This window comes from Chenopodium album, chromosome 25, assembly GCF_948465745.1.
Source record: "Chenopodium album chromosome 25, dcCheAlbu1.1, whole genome shotgun sequence".
Classification (NCBI taxonomy): domain Eukaryota; kingdom Viridiplantae; phylum Streptophyta; class Magnoliopsida; order Caryophyllales; family Amaranthaceae; genus Chenopodium; species Chenopodium album.
This window is the reverse complement of record NC_137858.1, coordinates 24,657,889-24,666,868: the sequence shown is the minus strand read 5'-3', so window position 1 is coordinate 24,666,868 and position 8,980 is coordinate 24,657,889.

Genomic DNA, 8,980 nt, shown 5'->3' with positions numbered 1-8,980 from the left:
ACACATTAAAACAAAGCTTTTTAAATCAAATGAAAGTCAAATGCATTCAACAAAGCTAATTGAGTCAAATGAAAGTCAAACACTTTCAACAGAGCTTTTAGAAGCAAATGAGTGTCAAATATATTTCAAACAAAGCTTTTTGAATCAAATGAAAGTCAATTGCATTCCACTATGCTAATTGAGTCAAATGAAAGTCAAACACATTCACCAAAGCAAATTGACTCAAATGAAAGTCAAACACATTCACCAAAGCTAATTGACTCAAATAAAGGTCAAACACATTCAAACAAAGCTTTTTAAATCAAATGAAAGTCAAATGCATTCAACAAAGCTAATTGAGTCAAATGAAAGTCAAACACTTTCAACAAAGCTTTTAGAATAAAATGAAAGTCAAATACATTCAAACAAACCTTTTTGAATCAAATCAAAGTCAATTGCATTCCACAATGCTAATTGAGTCAAATGAAAGTAAAACACATTCAACAAAGCTAATTAGTCAAATGATAGTCAATTGCATTCCACAATGCTAATTGAGTCAAATGAAAGTCAAACACATTCAACAAAGCTAATTGAGTCAAATGAATGTCAAACACTTTCAAACAATGCTTTTTGAATCAAATGAAAGTTAAATGCTTTCAACAAAGCTAATTAAGTCAAATGAAAGTCAAACACATTCAAACAAAGATTTTTGAATCAAATGAAATTCAAATGCATTCAACAAATCTAATTTAGTCAAATGAAAGTCAAACACTTTCAACAAAGCTTTTAGAATCAAATGAAATTCAAATACATTCAAACAAAGCTTTTTGAGTCAAATGAAAGTCAATTGCATTCCACAATGCTAATTGAGTCATATGGAAGTCTAACACATTCACCAAAGCTAATTGAGTCAAATGAAAGTCAAACACTTTCAACAAAGCTTTTAAAATCAAATGAAAGTCAAATACATTCAAACAAAGCTTTTTGAATCAAATGAAAGTCAATTGCATTCCACAATGCTAATTGAGTCACATGGAAGTCTAACACATTCACCAAAGCTAATAGAGTCAAATGAAAGTCAAACACAATCGAACAAAGCTTTTTGAATCAAATGAAAGTCAAATGCATTCAACAAAGCTAATATTCAAATTAAAGTCAAACACTTTCAACAAAGCTTTTAGAATCAAATGAAAGTCAAATACATTCAAACAAAGCTTTTTGAATCAAATGAAAGTCAATTGCATTTCACAATGCTAATTGAGTTAAATGAAAGTCAAACACATTCACCAAAGCTAATTGAGTTCAATGAAAGTCAAACACATTTAAACAAAGCTTTTTGAATAAAATGAAAAGTCAAATGCATTCAAAAAATCTAATTAAGTGAAATGAAAGTCAAACACTTTCAACAAAGCTTTTAGAAGCAAATGAAAGTCAAATATATTCGAACAAAGCTTTTTGAATCAAATGAAAGTCAATGGCACTCCACAATGCTAATAGAGTCAAATAGAAGTCTAACACATTCACCAAAGCTAATTGAGTCAAATGAAAGTCAAACACATTCGAACAAAGCTTTTTGAATCAAATGAAAGTCAAACGCATTCAACAAAGCTAATTGATTCAAATGAAAGTCAAACACTTTCATCAAAGCTTTTAGAATCAAATGAGTGTCAAATACATTCAAACAAAGCTTTTTGAATCAAATGAAAGTCAATTGCATTCCACAATGCTAATTGAATCAAATGAATGTCATATGCATTCAACAAAGCTAATTGAGTCAAATGAAAGTCAAACACATTCAAACAAAGCTAATTGAGTCAAACGAAAGTAAAACACATTTAAACAAAGCTTTTTGAATCAAACGAAAGTCAAATGCATTCAACAAAGCTAATTGAGTCAAATGAAAGTCAAACACTTTCAACAAAGCTTTTTGAATCTAATGAAAGTCAAATCCATTCAAACAAAGCTTTTTAAATCAAATGAAAGTCAATTGCATTCCACAATGCTAATTGAGTCAAATGAAAGTCAAACACATTCAAACAAAGCTTTTTGAATCAAATGAAAGTCAAATGCATTCAACAAAGCTAATTAAGCAAATGAAAGTCAAATACATTCAAACAAAGCTTTTTGAATCAAATGAAAGTCAATTTGCATTCCACTATGCTAATTGAGTCAAATGAAAGTCAAACAAATTCACCAAAGCTAATAGACTCAAATGAAAGTCAAACACATTCAAACAAAGCTTTTTGAATCAAATGAAAGTCAAATGCATTCAACAAAGCTAATTGAGTCAAATGACAGTCAAACACTTTCAACAAAGCTATTAGAATCAAATGAAAGTCAAATACATTCAAACAAAGCTTTTTGAATCAAATGAAAGTCAAACACATTCAACAAACCTAATTGAGTCAAATGAAAGTCAAACACATTCAACAAAGCTAATTGAGTCAAATGAAAGTCAAACACTTTCAACAAAGCTTTTAGAATCAAATGCATTCAACAAAGCTACTTGAGTCAAATGAAAGTCAAACACATTCAAACAAAGCTTTTTGAATCAAATGAAAGTTAATTGCATTCAACAAAGCTAATTGAGTCAAATGAAAGTCAAACACATTTAAACAAAGCTTTTTGAATCAAATGAAAGTCAAATGCATTCAACAAAGCTAATTGAGTTAAATGAAAGTTAAACACTTTCAACAAAGCTTTTAGAATCAAATGAAAGTCAAACACAATAAAACAAAGCTTTTTGAATCAAATGAAATTCAATTGCATTCCACAATGCTAATGGGGTCAAATGAAAGTCAAACACAATCAACAAAGCTAATTGAGTCAAATGAAAGTCAAACACATTTAAACAAAGCTTTTTGAATCAAATGAAAGTCAATTGCATTCCACAACGCTAATTGAGTCAAATGAAAGTCAATAACATTCAACAAAGCTAATTAAGTTAAATGAAAGTCAAACACTTTCAATAAAACTAATTGAGACAAATTAAAGTCAATCACATTCAAACAAAGCTTTTTGAATCAAATGAAAGTCAAATGCATTCAACAAAGCTAATTGAGTATAATGAAAATTAAACACTTTCACAAAGCTTTTTAAATCAAATGAAAGTCAAATACATTCAAACAAAGCTTTTTAAATCAAATGAAAGTCAATTGCATTCCACAATGCTAATTGACTCAAATGAAAGTCAAACACATTCAACAAACCTAATTGAGTCAAATGAAAGTTAAACACATTTAAACCAAGCTTTTTAAATCAAATGAAAGTCAAATGCATTCAACAAAGCTAATTGAGTCAAATAAAAGTCAAACACTTTCAACAAAGCTTTTAGAATCAAATGAAAGTCAAACACATTTAAACAAAGCTTTTTGAATCAAATGAAAGTCAAATGCATTCAACAAAGCTAATTTAGTCAAATGAAAGTTAAACACTTTCGACAAAGCTTTTGGAATCAAATGAAAGTCAAACACATTCAAACAAAGCTTTTTGAATCAAATGAAAGTCAATTGCATTCCACAATACTAATTGAGTCAAATGAAAGTCAAACATATTCAACAAAGCTAATTAGAGTTAAATGAAAGTCAAGTGCATTAAACAAAGCTACTTGAGTATAATGAAAGTTAAACACTTTCAACAAAGCTTTTAAAATCAAATGAAAGTCAAATACATTCAAACAAAGCTTTTTGAATCAAATGAAAGTCAATTGCATTCCACAATGCAAATTGAGTCAAATGAAAGTCAAACACTTTCAACAAACCTAATTGAGTCAAATGAAAGTCAAACACATTGAAACAAAGCTTTTTGAATCAAATGAAAGTCAAATGCATTCAACAAAGCATTTAAAATCAATTGAAAGTCAAAAACTTTCAACAAAGCTTTGAGAATCAAATGAAAGTCAAATACATTTAAACAAATTTTTTTGAATCAAATGCAAGTCAATTGCATTCCACAATGCTAATTGAGTCATATGAAAGTCAAACACATTCAACAAAGCTTTTAGAATCAAATGAAAGTCAAATACATTCAAACAAAGCTTTTTGAATCAAATGAATGTCAATTGTATTCCACAATGCTAATTGATTCAAATGAAAGTCAAATACATTCAACAAAGCTAATTGAGTCAAATGAAAGTCAAACACATTCAAACAAAGCTTTTTTAATCAAATGAAAGTCAAATGCATTCAACAAAGTTAATTGAGTCAAATGAAAGTCAAACACATTTAAACAAAGCTTTTTGAATCAAATGAAAGTCAAATCCAAATAATAAAGCTAATTGAATCAAATGAAAGTAAAACACTTTAAAACAAAGCTTTTTGAATCAAATGAATGTCAATTGAATTCCACAATGCTAATGGAGTCAAATAAAATTCAAACACATTCAACAAAGCTAATTGAGACAAATGAAAGTCAAAAACATTCAAACAAAGCTTTTTTAATCAAATGAAAGTCAAATGCATTTAACAAAGCTAATTGAATCAAATGAAAATCAACCACTTTCAACAAAGCTAATTGAGTCAAATAAAAGTCAAACAGTTTCAACAAAGCTTTTAAAATCAATTGAACGTCAAATACATTCAAACAAAGCTTTTTGAATCAAATGAAAGTCAATTGCATTCCACAATGCTAATTGAGTCAAATGAAAGTCAAAAACATTCAACAAACCTAATTAAGTCAAATGAAAGTCAAACACATTCAAACAAAGCTTTTTGAATCAGATGAAAGTCAAATGCATTCAACCAAGCATTTAAAATCAAAAGAAAGTCAAAGACTTTCAACAAAGCTTTTAGAATCAAATGAAAGTCAAATGCATTAAAACAAAGCTTTTTGAATCAAATGAAAGTCAATTGTATTCCACAATGCTAATTGGGTCATATTAAAGTCAAACACATTCAACAAAGCTAATTGAGTCAAATGAAAGTCAAACACATTCAAACAAAGCTTTTTTAATCAAATGAAAGTCAAATGCATTCAACAAAGATAATTGAGTCAAATGAAAGTCAAACACTTTCAACAAAGCTTTGAGAATCAAACGAAAGTCAAATACACTCAAACAAATCTTTTTGAATCAAATGAAAGTCAATTGCATTCCACAATGCTAATTGAGTCAAATGAAAGTCAAACACATTCAACAAAGCTAATTGAGTCAAATGAAAGTCAAACACATTTAAACAAAACTTTTTGAACCAAATGAAAGTCAAATGCATTTAATAAAGCTAATTGAGTCAAATGAAAGTCAAACACTTTCAAACATAGCTTTTGGAATCAAATGAATGTCAATTGCATTCAACAAAGCTAATTGACTCAAATGAAAGTCAAATACATTCAAACAAAGCTTTTTGAATCAAATGAAAGTCAAACACATTCAACAAAGCTAATTGAGTTAAATGAAAGTCAAACACATTTAAACCAAGCTTTTTGAATCAAATGAAAGTCAAATGCATTCAACAAAGCTAATTGAGTCAAATGAAAGTCAAACACTTTCAACAAAGCTAATTGAGTCAAATGAAAGTCAAACACATTCAACAAAGCTAATTGAGTCAAATGAAAGTCAAACACATTTAAACAAAGCTTTTTGAACCAAATGAAAGTCAAATGCATTTAATAAAGCTAATTGAGTCAAATGAAAGTCAAACACTTTCAAACATAGCTTTTGGAATCAAATGAATGTCAATTGCATTCCACAATGCTAATTGAGTTAAATGAAAGTCAAACACTTTTAAACAAAGCTAATTGAGTCAAATTAAAGTCAAACACATTCAACAAAGCTAATTTAGTCAAATAAAAGTCAAACACATTCAAACAAAGCATTTTGAATCAAATGAAAGTTAAATGCATTCAACGAAGCTAATTAAGTCAAATGAAAGTCAAACACTTTAAACAAAACTAATTGACTCAAATGAAAGTCAAACACAATGAAACAAAGCTTTTTGAATTAATTGAAAGTCAAATGCATTCAACAAAGCTAATTGAGTATAATGAAACTTAAACACTTTCAACAAAGCTTTTAAACTCAAATGAAAGTCAAATACATTCAAACAAAGCTTTTTGAATCAAATGAAAGTCAATTGCTTTCCACAATGCTAATTGAGTCAAATGAAAGTCAAACACTCTTAACAAAGCTTTTAGAATTAAATTAAAGTCAAATAGATTCAAACAAAGCTTTTTGAATCAAATGAAAGTCAAACACATTCAACAAAGCTAATTGAGTTCAATGAAAGTCAAACACATTTAAACAAAGCTTTTTGAATCAAATGAAAGTTTAATGCATTCAACAAAGCTAATTGAGTCAAATTAAAGTCAAACACTTTCAACAAAGCTTTTAGAATCAAATGAAAGTCTAATTCATTCAAACAAAGCTTTTTGAATCAATTGAAAGTCAAGCACATTCAACAAAGCTTTTAAAATCGAATGAAAGTCAAACACTTTCAAACAAAGCTTTTTGAATCAAATGAAAGTCAATTGCATTCCACAATGCTAATTGAGTCTAATGAAAGTGAAACACATTCAACAAAGCTACTTGAGTCAAATGAATGGAAAACACATTCAAACAAAGCTTTTTGAATCAAATGCAAGTCAAATGCATTCAACAAAGCTAATTGAGTCAAATGAAAGTCAAACACTTTCAACAAAGCTTTTAGAATCAAATGAAAGTCAAATACATTCAAAAAAACTTTTTGAATCAAATGAAAGTCAATTGCATTCCACAATGCTAATTCAGCCAAATGAAAGTCAAACACATTCAACAAAGCTAATTGAGTCAAATGAAAGTTAAACACATTCAAACAAAGATTTTTGAATCAAATGAAAGTCGAATGCATTCAACAAAGCTAATTGAGTCAAATGAAAGTCCAACACTTTCAACAAAGCTTTTAGAATCAAATGAAAGTCAAATACAATCAAACAAAGCTTCATGAATCAAATGAAAGTCAATTGCATTCCACAATGCTAACTGAGTCAAATGAAAGTCAAACACTTTCAAACAAAGCTTTTTGAATCAAATAAAAGTCAATTGCATTCCACAATGCTAATTAAGTCAAATGAAAGTCAAACACAATCAACAAAGCTAATGAGTCAAATGAAATTCAAACACATTCAAACAAAGCTTTTTGAACCAAATGAAAGTGAAATGCATTCTACAAAGCTAATTGAGTCAAATGAAAGTCAAACACTTTCAACAAAGCTAATTGAGTCAAATGAAAGTCAAACACTTTCAACAAAGCTTTTAGAATCAAATGAAAGTCAAATACATTCAAACAAAGCTTTTTGAATCAAATGAAAGTCAATTGTATTCCAAAATGCTAATTGTGTCAAATGAAATTCAAACACATTCTACAAAGCTAATTGAGTCAAATGAAAGTCAAACACATACAAACAAAGCTTTTTGAATGAAATGAAAGTCAAATACATTCAACAAAGCTAATTAAGTCAAATTAAAGTTAAACACATTCAACAAAGCTAATTGAGTCAAATGAAAGTCAAACACAACTTTTTGAATCAAATGAAAGTCAAATGCATTCAACAAAGCTAATTGAGTCGAATGAAAGTCAAACACTTTCAACAAAGCTTTTAAAATCAAATGAAAGTCAAATACATTGAAACAAAGCTTTTTGAATCAAATGAAAGTCAATTGCATTCCACAATGCTAATTGAGTCAAATGAAAGTCAAACACGTTCAACAAAGCTAATTGAGTCAAATAAAAGTCAAACACATTCAAACAAAGCTTTTTGAATCAAATGAAAGTCAAATGCATTCAACAAATCTAATTGAGTCAAATGAAAGTCAAACACATTCTACAAAGCTTTTAGAATGAAATGAAAGTCAATTGCATTCAACAAGACTAATTGAGTCAAATGAAAGTCAATTGCATTCCACAATGCTAATTGAGTTAAATGACAGTCAAACACATTCAACAAAGCTAATTGAGTCAAATGAAAGTCAAACACATTCAAACAAGGCTTTTTGAATCAAATGAAATTCAAATGCATTCAACAATGCTAATTATGTCAAATGAAAGTCAAACACTTTCAACAAAGCTTTTAGAATCAAATGAAAGTCAAATACATTCAAACAAAGATTTTTGAATCAAATGAAAGTCAATTGCATTCTGTTTGGGGTAAAATTACCCTCTATATGTGGACCAATGCCACCGCGACACGTGTCCGCAAGCTCAGCTCTCTATGAGCCAATTAGGGCATGACACGTGTCACTCAATGATAGAAGAGTGATAATGGGCTCTAAGCCCATAAACCTAGAGCCTTTTAGGTTAAATGACCTAAAAGGCACATATCCCGACGCTGTATAAATACTGATCTTCACATCAGTTCAAAGGGATTTAATTCATTCTCCAAGGGCCAAGCCCCCCACAATCACTCTCCCTTCTCTCTATTTTATTCTCTAAAAATACATTACATCGATCACTAACTTGATCGTCGGAGGCGGACCTCCGGCCCCCCGGGGTCCGTTGTTTTGCAGGTGATCGGGCCGTTCGAGTGTTGCATTGCGGATCTGTCTCCCGAGGGACGTACATACCCCCCATTCGGGTACGTACAAAAAACCCCAAAACATTTGGCGCCGTCTGTGGGGAGGCACATCTGTAATGGCACAACGGTGGATCACCGACTTAATAGGGGGTACCTCCTTTAGGAGGCGCCAGGCGTCCTAAGGCTGGATGCTGAGTACATCAGGTGTCATGAGGCCGAATGCCAAGAGTCAGACGGTCAAGAAGGCCTGTCAGACTAAGTCATGCATATTTTATTCTCTCAATGTAAGGTTAAAAGGCAATGGCATTTGATCTAAGTTGGAGGATGGTACATTAGGGGTGAGACGGCTAAATTGGCCAACTCCACTATTTTAATCTGACTCATTTTATGAGTCGGCCGCATGCTCAGGCCACCTCAACCAGCCGGATGCATACAAGCGGTAGCCGCATGCTATTTTAATCATTGCTCATTTACTGAGCCAGCTAGATGCAACATTCGTACTCCACCATGAGACCAT